Consider the following 15,344-nt stretch of genomic DNA (forward strand, 5'->3'; position numbering starts at 1 on the left):
GAAGACTATGTGTGGGGTACCCGGGTGGCTCATTTGGTTAAGCATTAGACTCTTGGTTTTGGCTCAGGTCATGACCTCACATCTTCCAAGGTTTGGGCTCTGCGATGGCAGCTTGGAGCCTGCTTGGGATTTTCTCTCTCTCTCTCTCTCTCTCTCTCTTTCTCTGCCCCACCCCTGCTCGGTCTCTCTCTCTCTCAAAATAAAAAAAAAAAGAAAAGACTATGTTCTCATGGAGAGTAGTCAATGATGCCTTTTTCTTGTGGTTTGAAGGCATCCTGAGCTGATGTCAAAGCATTTATTTAGGGTTCCCTTGATGAAAGGAGCCTGGGTTTGGTTTTTGTTTTTGGTCCACCCAGTGAAGAGAATGGGCAGAGTTCTCTGTTCCTAATGTTCAACTCTACACTCTCTTGCCTATGTTTGTCTCTTACTTGCAAGTGTAATTAACTGAACCCAGTCAACTGTCAGCTAGAAGGTTCCATAACGTGATTAAAGCTGTGGACTATGACTAGGTTTAACACCCAATTCTACCCCTTCTTAACTGTGTGAGCTTAGACAAGTTTCAAAATTCCTCTATGCATTGGGGCGCCTACGTGGCTCAGTCGGTTAAGATCCAACTTTAACTCAGGTCATGATCTCACAGGTTCGTGGGTTTGAGCCCCACATCAGGCTCTGTGCTGACAGCTCAGAGCCTGGAGCCTGCTTTGGATTCTTTTTTTTTTTTTTTTTTTTTTTTGAAGTATCTTGATCCTTTATTTGTAAACTGTATGACTTTAGGCAAGTTGTTTAATTTTTCTGAGCTTTGAAGTCCTCATTTGTAAAGTGGGATTCTGTGTCTCCTTCTCTCTCTGTTCCTCCCCTGCTTGCTCTCTCTCTGTCTCTCTCTTTCTCTCTAAAAATAAAAAAAAATGATAAATATCTTCATCCTGGAGTTTTGGCAATCCCTTAAATTTTGTACCGAGGTGAGTACCTCACTTGCCTCACCCTGGTCAAGACACCCTCTCCAGAACCTCAAGCTTCTGTTTCCTTGGATGGTGTTATTAAGACTTGAGGAAAAGGGTAGAGTCCAGTCTGCCACTCAGACTTCCAGAGAAACTGCGGTGGGGAGTGGGGAAATGGAGCCCCCAGACTGGGCTAACCGTTCAATATTTTCCATTGGGATTGGAATGTGCTTCATACCTTTCCACCCCCAGGCAGACGTATTTCCATACTTTCCTTTTTGATAAGCCAATTGCTGCTCTTTGAGTGCGTATCCGTTTAGTGCAGTGGGGAAGGTGAACTGCAGTAGGGAGCAGGTAGTGGGGAAGAAACTATCCTGATGGTGAGACACCAGTTGAGAGATAAACACAGTTAATTTCTTCCGACTGTACTGCATAGATTAAGCAGCTTGATTTCATTTAGTCCTCATGACACCTATATATGGCAGACACTATTATAACCCCCATTTGATAAAGGAGGACATTGAAGCTTAGGGGAATTTAAAAATTTTTTTCTAATTAAAAACTTTTTTTTTAATGTTTAAAATGCACAAGTGAGGAAAGGGGCAGACAGAGAGGGAAAGAGAGAATCTTAGGCAAGCTCCGTGCTCAGTGTGGAGCCCAACATGGGGCTCGATCCCATGAACCATGAGATTACAACCTGAGCTGAAATCAAGAGTTGGACACTCAACAGACTGAGCCATCTACATGCCCCAAAGATAGATAACTTTTAAAAATAAAAAAAATCTTCCAAATCCATGATGAAAATATATCAAAACGTTCAATAAAGACAGGATCCAATAAGGCCAGGATTAGGGTGAGGCAAGTGAGGCCAAGTCTCCTTAGCAAGTATAGGATGCCAGAGCATCTTAAATTCTCACATTTTACACAAGGCAGCCACTGCTCTCTAGTAAAAAACACGTTTGTGTCATTTTCTTTTAAACTGGTTGATTCCCGGGGCGCCTGGGTGGCGCAGTCGGTTAAGCGTCCGACTTCAGCCAGGTCACGATCTCGCGGTCCGTGAGTTCGAGCCCCGCGTCAGGCTCTGGGCTGATGGCTCAGAGCCTGGAGCCTGCTTCCATTCTGTGTCTCCCCCTCTCTCTGCCCCTCCCCCGTTCATGCTCTGTCTCTCTCTGTCTCAAAAATAAATAAAACGTTAAAAAAAATTAAAAAAAAATAAATAAACTAGTTGATTCCCTTTGTGTAGGAGCCTGGCCTAGGATCCTTCATTCTACAGGTTCCCTTTGGAGCAGACTAGCCTCGGTGTCCTGCATTTCCCAGACTGGCCTCGAGTGTGTGTGTGCATGTGTGTGTGTGTGTGTGTGTGTGTGTGTGTGTGTGTGTGTGCGCGCGCGCGCGCGCGTGTGTGTGTGTGTCTGTCTGTCTGTCTGTCTGTCCTCACCCCTGACAATGGGGACAAATTCTCAGGGGAGAGAATCTGATTGGCCTAACTTGGGTAAGTATCTACTTGCAGTCTACACAGCTGAGACTGTAGACATCTTTATTCAGTGCTGTCACAGATTGTATACCTACTCCATCTCAGTCACTATGTTAGGTATTAACAAAATATCTGCCCCTTACACTGGCCCTGTCATTTAGGTATTACTGCCTTCACTTTTCAGATGAGGAAAGTGAGTTTACAAAGACATTCCAGGGATTCGTCTAAATCCACAGAACTAGTGATTGGCAGAGCCAAGATTAGAATTCAGTTCTTCTTTCTGTCTAGCTGCAAAGCCCGCGCTCTTTTCAATAAATACACTGCCTCCCTTTCTATATACGAAGGACATGATAGGGGCACCTGGGTGGCTCAGTCGGTTAAGCGGCCGACTTCGGCTCAGGTCACGATCTCGCGGTCCGTGAGTTCGAGCCCCGCGTCGGGCTCTGTGCTGATGGCTCAGAGCCTGGAGCCTGCTTCCGATTCTGTATCTCCCTCTCTCTCTGCCCCTCCCCTGCACTTACTCTCTCTCTCTCTCTCTCTCTCTCTCTCTCTCTCTCTCTCAAAAGTAAACAAAATATATGTTTTTTAAAAGCAGGACATGATAACTGTTCAAGAATTTCTCAATATTACAGTCAATTTAAGCTAAATTGCTGGACTTTTCAAAAGGGAAAAAATTACTTATCACTTGGAGAGAAGCGGGTTAAAGGGAAAAAGCAAGGGAAATACTTATGAAAGGCATGGTATGCTAGTTTAGACAGGAATTAGGACTGCAGAACTGGCTACGAAACATACTCCTGCTAAAAGAAAAAGCTTTGCAAGCCCATGACTACTTTAAGCATGAGAAAGTTTAGATGAAGCTCTTTGCTTTTGTTTTTGTTTCTCAGATTTTAATGTTTTTTTCCTGTTTATCAAATAATGCATTCCCCTGAAGAGGATTTGGATAATTCTAGTAAGTATAAGTTAGGAACACTCTCCCCCAACTATCACTACCTTCCTTGAGGGAGCCACATTTGACATATTTGGTTCCATATCTTTTATTCATTTTCTTCTCTATATAGTTGAGATAATTCTTTACATCCAGTTTGACAGCTATTAAGGAGTAAAATAAAGATGAACAAAAATAAAGATGAATAAAATCTAATAAAAACATGTTAGTATATTCAGGATTTTATTCGTCAGGACTCTCATCTGCAAACTGTAGACACTGATTATGGAAATTATGCAAAAGATATCAGTCATGGGCATTGAGGAGGGCACCTGTTGGGATGAGCACTGGGTGTTGTATGGAAACCAATTTGACAATAAATTATATTTAATAAAAAATAAAAATAAAAGATATCAGTGAATTTTAGACTCTTCAGAAACTCTGAGAACAAACTCAGAAGCTGAATGGTCAGAACATGCCTCAAAATGATGCTATAGAGCTGGCAAAGATACAAGGGCTACTGTCCCTGAGCACAGCCACCATAGCTTAGAGCCACCCATACTGCTGACCCTGGATGGGGGACAATGGCAGCTCCAAGATAAAACTGTATACAAATGGGAACTTAATTTACAACGGAAGCACCACATAGGAAAGGACACATTATTTAATGTGCTTCCCCCAGTATTGGGGAAGCAGGAGGTACCTATATGGGCAAAAGTAAAATGATCTATGTCTCACACCATACACAAAAGTAGACTCTACATGGAATTTAACCTAAATGTGATAAATGAAAACAGTAAATAGAACAAAGTATAGAATATCTTTATAATTTATGATCAAGGAAAGGCTTCATAAATAAAATTTCTCAGTACACTGGTAGCCAGTTTAAGACCATAACAGGGATCATATCAAATGAAAGAGCTATAGCACCAGAATCTCCATCAGATGCTGAGGGACAAGCCATGCAGCCTAAATCAGAGCCCTGAATACCCATGGTCCTGGATAGGAGTGGTAGAGAAATGCCACAAGGAGGAAGCAAGTGACAGACACCCTCTTAGGGCCTTCTTGGACTAAATCAGGAGTGACTGGGGATGGAAGGGAAGGTTCCAGAGATTTAGCTGGAGATTTATAGTGTGTTGTAACTGATCACTCGACCTCTCACCATGCCATGCTGATGTGGTCTGGGAAGATTTGTGTTAAATTTAAAAAAAAAATCTATCTGCTCAATTTTAATGGTATTGGCCCTATAAATATTCTGATGAGGGCATTATTAACATTAAGACACTCATCTTCTCCACAGCAAATCAGCAAAAGAGAATCTCTCATATCAGATTTGTCTAATAGACAAACATCAGAAGACAAAGAGAGTTTTAACCCTCTCTCACTTCTGTTCAGAAAATTTTTCCTGCGTGCCACGCCCTGTTTTCTATATTTCATCATATGTTTTCATTTTTTTAAGGTTTATTTATTTATTTTTAGAGGGGCGGGAAGGGGCAGAGAAAGAGAATCCCAAGCAGGCTCTGTGCTGTCAGCACAAAGGATAAGATTATGACCTGAGCCAAAATCAAGATCAAACGCTTAATGGACTGAACCACCCAGGTGCCCCTCCTCCTGTGTTTTCATAAGAAAACTACAACTGCTGTCAAATGTTTAACAGAAACCATGAGAAGAAAAACCTAGAGGGACATGTAAGGGTACATTTATCTTAGGGTGAGAAAGAATTTTCTCAGCTTAAATATAATTAAAAAAAATTCCTAACAAAGAAAATGTGTAGCTCTGATTACATGAAAATTTAGAATTTCTTGTGGTCCACGCACATGGAGATAGCTGCTGAGCTAACAGTGATTTCCTATTGACCATGTTTGTTCCATTATTTCTTTTTCCAGTAACAGAGCTGCATCCCGGGAAAGGGACGGGCACATGACCCAAGCTAGCCAATCATAGCACCTCTCTCCTCTCACTTCCTATTCATTTTTTTCTCCATTCATTCCATAACTATTAATTGAGTGGGGATTCAGTAATGAGCAAAATATTCCTGTCTTCTTAAAGCTTAGCATTTTAGTCAACGCATTGATAAACTGCCTCCACTAATATATAATTACAAACAGAAATAAGTTCTCTGAAGGAGAGGAACTTGAGTCTGAGAACATATTTCAAAGAAAATAGACATATATTAGCAGCAAGAAGGAGGAGGAGGTCAGTCACTGGGAGGCGTGGTAGGGTGGAGGGAAGAACTGGGTAGGAATTAGCCAGGTGAAAGGGACGGTGGGGCGGAGAAAGCACTGTAGGCCAGGAGAACCACAGCCATCAGTCAGTGGTAAAAGCAACAGATTAGGGGCACCTGGGTGGCCCAGTGGGTTGAGCGTCCTACTTTGGTAATGATCTCACAATTCATTAATTCAAGCCCCACATGGGGCTCTCTGCTGTCAGTGCAGAGCCTGCTTTAGATACTCTGTCCCCCCACTCTCTGCCCCTCCCCCACTTGCACTCGCTCAAAAATAAAACGTGAAAAAAAAAAAGCAACAGATTAGCAGAGATAATTTCTATCACTGGTTTATAAGAAATGCAAATTAAATTAAATGGCTTCCAGATGTCCTGTTTCACTTATTAGATTAACAGAGTTCTTCATTGGGGTTGCAATGGTATGGTGAACATTTGTAGATTGGAACTAGGAATGTAAAGTAATTCAACTCTGGAAAGCAAGTTGACATTACATTTCAAAAGTCCTGGAAAAGGGATCTAATGTAGAGTAAATGAATATAGACAATGATACTGTACTATTCAAAAAAAAAAAAAGTCCTAAAAAAGATCATACTTGTTGATAAAGTATTTCTCCTCCTAGGACTCTATCTTAAGCAAGCAAAAGAAAAAAATTCAAAACTCAGATGTAGATTTATTAACAAAACTATTCACTGAAGAATTATTTGAAATGTTGAAAAATTAGGGAAAAAACATAGAAAGTTGTTCAAAAAATTATATACAGTACAGCCATACGGTAGAATATTATACAGCCAGTAGGTATACGTGCAAGCTGTAACATCACTTTTATAATCAGAGAAAAGAATCCAATTAAAATGTTCCAACTGCCAACAAGATATTTTAGTATTCAGTGCATAATTTGTTGTTTACTTACAACTTGCTGCATAAAAATTCCTGATTGAAAACAAATATGATTTATAAATACCAGATGTATTATAAGATTTTAATGTGTGTCCAATTTGTACTATATGCAACTGCCTACTTGACAGGCTTCCACTCTGTTTCATAGCCTCTCTAACATACTCAGTTCAAAATTCAACCCTTATCCCTTCTCTTCACTCCCTTTAAACTCCTTGTCTCCCAGGTTTCCTCCTTTGTCTGGAGGACCACCACCCTTCTTGAGTCCTTCTTGACATCCCTATCCCCATACCCTCCAAGGCAACTCAATTCTGTCTCCAAAATAGATCGAAAATCTGTCCATTTCTCCCATCTCCTTTGTTACCACCCTATTACAATGGTCTCTCTCCTGGACCAGCATGACAGCTCCCTAACTGGTCTAGTTTTCCCCCCCTTCTATCCCATTCTCCACCCAACAGGGAATGGGATCTTATAAAAATAAAAATTGAGTCAAGCCATTCCCCTGCAGGGTTCCACACTGCATATAAATAACATCTGACATCCTTTCTATGACCTACATAATACTTGCTAACTTACGGACTAGACAGTTGTTCTAAATGTTTTATATTTACTAACTCATGGAATCCTAACAACAAGTCTGTGAGGTAGGTATCCTTATAATTCCTAATTTATAGATGAAGCAAATGAAGTACAGAGGTTAAACTTGTCCAGGGTCTCTCAGTCAGTCATGAAGGAGACAGGATTCTACTTCATGTGGTAGATCTGCTCTGGGCACCAAGCCCTCTTCGTACTCTGACGTACTCACTGACGTCCCATGGTCTGGTCTCTAGGCTCCTAGAACCTGCCAAACATTCTCACCTCAATGCCTCTGTGCCCTGGCTGATTCCTTCCTAGGAACACTGCTTTCTTGCCTCCCCCCTCCCACCTTTTTCTTAACGTTTATTTATTTATTTATTTATTTATTTTGAAAGAAAGACAGAGACAGAGGGAGAGAGAGAATCCCAAGTATGATCTGTGCTGCCAGCGCAGAGCCTGATGTGGATGTGGGGCTCAGTCTCACCGATGTGAGATCACAACCTGAGCTGAAATAAAAAATTGGATGCATAACCAAGTTTCTTGCTCTTTAAAACAGCTGGCTTCTTAGGATCCCATGGTGGCTCAGTTGGTTAAGCATCCATCCAGCCCTTGATTTCTCCCCAGGTCATGATCTCGTGGCTATGGAACTGAGCCCCGCATCTGGCTCCATGCTGAGTGTGAAGTCTACTTAAGATTCTCTCTCTCTCCCTCTGTCTCTCTTCCCTATGTGCTCTCTTTCTCTATATATAAAATAAAAAAAAAATAAAAACTAAAAATAAACAGCTGGCTTCTCATCTTTATAAAAAGAGCATGGTATAAAGATCATGGCATATATTTACAATGGAATACCATGCAACTGTTTTTAAAATATGAGCTAAATCTATATTTACCAATATGGAAAAATATTCAGTGTATTTTAGATTGCTAAGTGAAAAAAAGCAAGTTGCAGAATATCATGTTGAAAGAATATGGATAGCATGATTCCATGTGTTTTGTAAAAAAAAAAAATTATCAAAGGTCTAAATGTTTATATGCTAAATTTTTAAGTGGGAGAGAGTGAGGAGTGAAACTGGGAAAGAAAGGGGAAGGGGAAACCGGAATTTTCACTTTTTACATTGCACACTTATGATTTGAGGGTTTTTTTTTTTAATCTTCAGCCTGTATTGTTTATATAATAAGAATTCTAAGACAGAGGCGCCTGCATGGTTCCGTCAGTTAAGCATCCAACTTCCACTCAGGTCATGATCTCATGGTTCATGAGTTCGAGCTTGGGATTCTCTCTCTCCCTCTCCTTCTGTCCCTCCACTACTCACACACGTGTGCTCTCTTACTCTCTCTCAAAAATAAAAAATACACATTAAAAAAAAAGAATTCTAATACAAACATTTTCTTTGTACGTTAAATGCCTGAGTTCTAAATTTTGTTATTTTGGTATTCTAATTTTTGCTACCTTTATTTCTTTCCCAGATTTCTCTAGATAGATGGAGAAGGTCTCTAATTATTTTATTTTATTTTTTTTTCAACGTTTATTTATTTTTTTGGGACAGAGAGAGACAGAGCATGAACGGGGGAGGGGCAGAGAGAGAGGGAGACACAGAATCAGAAACAGGCTCCAGGCTCTGAGCCATCAGCCCAGAGCCTGACGCGGGGCTCGAACTCACGGACCACGAGATCGTGACCTGGCTGAAGTCGGACGCTTAACCGACTGCGCCACCCAGGCGCCCCTAATTATTTTATTTTTTAAGCTGAGTTTTTCTTTAGTGCTCAGGACACTCCAAAGTGATTGGTTACTTCACCACAGTTATTTATATTATACAGCCATAGTCATCACAGTAAGTGTTTCGTAATTACGAAACACTCAGTTCTAAACTGGTTCATGAAAATCTGCCTTAACTAAGTCTCCAAGTTTTGACTTGCACATTCATGTTTCTAAGCAACAGACAGGCGTTGAGTCATTTAATCTACTATTAGTTCTCTGAGGACATCCCCACATCACTCCTTTAAGGATCTTGCTTAGTCAATGTAAGGTTTCTGTGACCATCGCTATACTGGTAATTCCAAGTCTGTATATTCTACCCAGATCTCCTCTGAGTCCCAGGTTGCTATAACCAGCACTCACTGGGCATCTTTGTTTGGATGTCCCAGCAATACCGCATTTTCTACATGTCTCAAACTGAACTCATCATTCTGCCCACTTGACCTTATTTTCCTTCCTAATGACACCATTGTCCTTCCACCTTGTCACCCAAGCTAAACCTAGAAGTTGGTGTAGCTTTTCTCTTGCCTTCACTTCCACGCCCCAGCAGAATTTTAGGGGACCGCTCCTGGGAGCACTTCTGAATCAGTCAGGGTCTAATGAGGAGATATAAACCACATGGTAACATGAACAGGGAATTTTTTGTTTGTGTGTGGTTCTCAAACAACTTTTAATGACCAGAGGCACTCTCTAGTAGGTGTTCATTTCCTAGAAGGACAGGCTTTGTCCAGCAATACAGCCATGATATCCATCTGGCTACATCTGACCTTCTTCCTGACGCAAGAATAAGGCAATTTCAAATATTTCCCATGGAATTGTATGCTGTGTTTTTCTTCTTTATAGGGCATTTATGTTTTCTGATTATAAAAGCTTTTGGGTTTTTTAAGCTTCCCAGTTTCAGATACATGCAAGTGAGACCAGTAAGAATTCCTGAGTCACACTCCAGGGCAGACTTTCCAGAGTTTGTGCCCCTGAGTCACGCCGAGCCCTGAAACCATGGGGTTTGAGGTAGGAAAGCAGCAAGCCTGACTGTGCCAGTCTACCCAGCACTGAATTCTCCAGGAGCCACTTCCTATTTGAACTTTCTATTTGTTCGGGAAGATTCTTTTCCAGTTCTAGAGGCCACTCACATTCCTTGGCTTATGGCCCCTTCCTCCATCTACAAAGCCAGCAGGATGACATCTTCTGACACCATTTCACTCTGATCTCAAACTTTTAATATAAATAATTATTAACTATAACTGGGGATAGAGGCAATGAGAAAATAACTAGTAAGAAGTAAAGGGATCTCTGAAGAACATAGGAACAGCAGATATAAGGCGAAGCCTTACCCCTAGGTCTGTCAGAGTCCCCTCAAAAGACCCTCTTCTCCCTTAAGAGCTGAAGTCCAGACTGTTTCATAGAGAGCACAGCTGTGGCTCACTGGTTGTCAGAGAAGTTGCTGAGGTGCCATCCTGGCAGAACTTAACAGAAATTTGCCCTCTAGAGTTTTTCAGAAATTGGCTCTCTGATGCCAGGGAAAGCTGCTCAGGGGACAGTGTCTCACCCACAAAACCACCTGATCGTGGTGCCAGGGCAAGCCACCAGCTTCTGGAAGCCTCTGGGTGCTGCTGTGTGCTACGTACTATGGAGGCAGGGCACTGGAGAAGCTGCAAATGCTGCAGGAGCCAGAGGCCTCTGCTACAAGACCTGCTTAGGGGTGGGAGTGGGTGCTTGAAAGGAAGCTGCTGGCTGCTACGAGCCGCTTAAAGCCATGCACTGCAGGAGCTGGGATCTGGAGACGCTGCCAACACACTGCAGAAATTCAGGGCTGAAGAGAGCTGAGGGTCTGTAGGAGCTGGTCACCAGGGAAGCTTCATGTGCTGCAGGAGCCTGCGGAACACTCTAGAACATAGTAAACCCTTTCCTCCTATAATACCTGCGTAATGCCTTATACTGACCAAGCTTCAGTGCCAGCTGGCAAAAAGAATATATATATATTTAAAGGGCCCATATCTATTTTCACGGGAGCAGGCAAGAAGGATGAATTTGGGGCAACTAGTACAGGAAGGCACGTCCATTCATTCTTCTCTAACACCATTGCCACCGCTTTGGTTCAGGCTTACTCACTTGCTCACTCTTTTTATTCCTCGTCTGGAACATTGGAAGAGTCTAGAAACTGGTCTCCTGGCTTGGCTGCCACTGGCCAAAATGATGATGTTGTGTGAATTTGCAAAAGTAGGGCCTTCGTTTGGGTGTACAAAGCACACTGCCTGGGTCTCAGCTTTCACAGACCCTTGCTAGGTATGCCCTGCACAGCTGACAACAGAGATCTTGTTCCTCATCTGTCCCTAGACTCCAGTCTTTCTTGGCCACATCACTCCTCAAATCCATGCTCCAAACCGCCAACATTTTTCTAGAACCTAAACATGACAATATAACTCACTTTTAACACTTCAATACTTCCCTATTCCCTACTAAATAAAATCTAAACTCCTTAAAAAGGCATACAAGGTCCTGTGTGATCTGCCCCTTGCTTTCTTCTCTAGTTTACTGAATGACTAAACGAATAAAAACAAAACAATAAACCAAAGAAAGAATGAATGCATGAATTCCAGGACAGAAGTTTAATATCAACAACAACAAAAAAATATGTCGAGGAAGAGGGTCTAGTCTCTAAGGAGAAACAATCATCAAATTTGGGGGCAGCTTCTTGCTTTTCTCTATGCTATGAGATTAAGCCTCGGTTAAGAGGGCACCCCCAAGCAGGCACATTATTTCCTCTTGCATGTACTTCTCCTACCGAGACAAAGTTTTTATGGTCATTTTCCCCATCTCTGTGTCTTTTATCCACATATGCCCATCATCAAGACCAGTCAGGTCTACCGTCTCAGTCTACTCACTTACTGTTTCCTCTCTGTTCTTTCTGTCACTGGAGTCCAGTCCTCTCCACCTTGTATTTGCAGTACAGGAACCACATCCCACAGGGCCCCTCATTCAACAGCCTGGCCCTTTACTAGATGCTGGAGATATAGACATGAATGGCACATAAGCCCTCCATTGACTGACCTCAATGTCTTTGCCAGGACAATATTCCCCCCTTTCAGTAAGTCAGTCCCATGCTCAGGGACCTAAAAAGATACTCGTTGCCTTCCCAATCGTTTCTAAATTCACACTTTGCTGTCTTTCATTCACTCAACAAGGGTTACTAAAGGCTTACTACATGCCAAGTGCTGGTACTAGGTATAAAGCAGGGGATAATATAGGCATAGGCCTCGTCCTCAAGGAATCTAGTCGAATGAAGAAGAGATATAAAAGCCAAAATCACAAAAGTAACTATATAATTATTGTTTAATTGCAACTGCTATGAATGATATGAGGGGTGCTTATAAGGGTATGTAAACAAGGGATCTAATCTAATCTAAACCAGGAAGCAAGGCAAGGTCTGAGATCTGAGTAGGAGCCCAGCTTTAGGTGAGTGTTGGGAGAAAGAGCTGTTGTTGAATGTCCCAGGAAGGACATTCAAAGGTCTAAGATTGAGAATACAAAGAGTGTGAGAAACTGTGTCTACAGCGTAGCAAACAAGGGGGAGAGTGGCAGATAAGGAACAGATCTTGAGAGAATTGCAACTTGTATTAAGGTTTTTGGAAGTTAAGAGAATCCATTGATAGTTCCAGAACATGTGGTTACCATGACCTGACTTACTTTTTTCCCTCAACATTTTATTATGAAAATGTTCAAACATAGTGAAGAGAATTGTACAATGAACACTTATAACATTTTGCTCCTGACCTAATTTTTAAGTCACATCACAGTGACAAGTATCTAGGTGTTAAAAAAGGGAGAAAGAAATTTAACCTCTTCCTCCCAGGGAGGATACAGGAAGTTTAGAAATGGTATAGGCTAGCCAATAAAATGACTAGAAATTAATAACTGCACAAAAACACAAGGGCTATCTGCAAAATTTGAAATAATTATTGGGGGAAAATGTACCAGAATTTTCTTCTCAGGTACACCGTATACCATTTCACATTTGTGAACTATGACTCCAGCTCCAAGGTAATGGTTGGAATCTTTTTGTAACTCTTTTCTCTTATTAGAACTAGAAATAAAGTGTTTAAAGCTGTGAAAATGCCCAAACGCTAACTCACTTTTAAGATAATTAGAAATTCTCTGGGCACTTGAGTGGCTCAGTTGGTTGGGCGTCTGACTTCCGCTCAAATCATGATCTCACAGTCTGTGAGTTTGAGCCCCGCGTCAGGCTCTGTGCTGACGGCTCAGAGCCTGGAGCCTGTTTCAGATTCTGTGTCTCCCTCTCTCTCTGCCCCTCCCCTACTCACGCTCTGTCTCTGTCTCTCTTAAAAATAAATAAACATTTTAAAAAATTAAAAAAAAAAAACAAATTCTCTAGCTAACTGAGTTGATGAGGCCCTGATAAATGGTGGCAAGGGACCTGGAGAAGAAAAGAAAATTTTTTAAATTATACAGGAAGTAGAATTGACAAACTATGTTAACTAAATAAGGAGGGGAAGAGAGAAGAAAGTTTTAGCAGGGACATTTAGATGGCAGAGGAGGAACAGATTATTAAAATGATTAGTTTTGGGCATGGTAATTTTTATAAGCTTCTGAAATATCCAGGTAAAAATTCAAGCAGGCAACAAGAATTTAAGCACAAGACTGAGGAGGGCGTTCAAAGGTGTAAATTTAAAATCGGAAACCATCAGCATGTAGGTCGCCAATTGAAACTATGAAAGCAGATGAGGGTGGCCCTGGAGATTATGTAAAAAGAGGACAATTGTCACCTTGAGTCATCACCAAACCCCTGGGTCTCAGGTGCCTTAAATACTGATGCTGTACCAAGCAAGAATCAAATTGCCAATTCTTACAACTCAATAATAAAAATATTAATAATCCAACTAAAAAAACGGGCAAGGTATATGAATAGACATTTCTCCAGAGAAGATCTACACATGATTGATAAACACATGAAAAGATGCTTAACATCATTATTAGGGAAATGCGAATCAAAACCATAAAGAGATACCATTTCACACTCATTAGAGTGGCTAGAATTAAATGGCATCTTCCTCTCCACCCTCCTCCTGCATCCCTCCCAGCTCTAAGGAATCTGAAATCTATTTTGTCTCTATACTTTTTGCTTATTCTGGACACTTCATATAAATAGAACCATATAATATGAAGTCCTTTGTGACTGGCTTCCTTAACTTAGTGTAATGTTTTCAAGGTTCATCCATGTTGTAGCTCAAAAAGTTAAACACAGAGTTACCATACAACCTAGCAATTCCACCCCTAGGTGTATTCCCCAAATAATTGAAAATTATGTGCGGACAAAACTTGTACATGAATATTCATAGCAGCAGCTATTACTATTCACAATGGCTAAAAAGTGGAAAAGTGCACTTTTGGGTGCAAAAGTCTATCAAATGAATGGATAAAAAAACATGATTATGTCTATATAATAAAATATTATTCACTAATAAAAAGGAATGAAATACTGATATGCTACAACATGGATGAACCTTGAAAACATTACACTAAGTTAAGGAAGCCAGTCACAAAGGACTTCATATTATATGGTTCTATTTATATGAAATGTCCAGAATAAACAAAAGTATAGAGACAAAATAGATTTCAGATTCCTTAGAGCTGGGAGGGATGCAGGAGGAGGGTGGAGAGGAAGATGTGCAATGACTATTAGTGAGTACAGGTTTTCTTTCCAGGGGTGATGAAACTGTTCTAAAATTGTGGTGATGATTGCACAGTTCTGTAAATACAATAAAAAACATTTGAATTGTGCACAGGTCTTACAGGTATCAAAATGCCTCACCATCCAGGTACCATACTTCTTTTTTAATGGGTGGGGAAATGACAGGTGCACTGGGTAAGGTCTGGACAGTACAGTACTGTTTATATTTATATTTATATGCACTTGGGTGGCTCAGTTAAGTGTTGGACCATAGCTCAGGTGATGATCTCATGGTTCACGGGTTCCAGCCCTGCTTAGGGCTCTGTGCTGACAGCTCAGAGACTGGAGCCTGCTCTGGATTCTCTCTCTCTCTCTCTCTCTCTCTCTCTCTCTCTGCCCCTCCCCTGTTCATGCTCTGTCTCTCTCTCTCTCTCTCTCTCTTTCTCTCAAAAAAGAATATTTAAAAAAATTAAAAAACAAAATCCCAGTTATGAGTGCACCCGAGCAGTTCAAACCCATGTTGTTCAAGAATTAACTGTAGGAATTAGCTGAGCACCGGGTGGCTCAGTCAGTTAATCATAGGTCTCTTGGTCTCAGCTCAGGTCATGGTCTCATGGTTTGAGAATTCAAGGCCCACATCTGACTCTTCACTAGCAGCACAGAGCCTGCTTGGGATTCTCTGTCTCTCTCTCTGCCCCTCCTCTGCTCCCTCTCTCTCAAAACAAATAAACTTAGGGTTTTCTTTTAAAGTTTATTCATTTTGAGACACAGAGAGCAAGTGGGGGAGGGGCAGAGAGAGAATCCCAAGCAGGCTCCGCACTGTCAGCATGGAGCTCAATGCCTGCTGGAACTCATGAAACATGAGCTCATGA

The sequence above is a fragment of the Felis catus genome, chromosome C2 (assembly GCF_018350175.1).
Source record: "Felis catus isolate Fca126 chromosome C2, F.catus_Fca126_mat1.0, whole genome shotgun sequence".
In the NCBI taxonomy this organism is placed as follows: Eukaryota; Metazoa; Chordata; class Mammalia; order Carnivora; family Felidae; genus Felis; species Felis catus.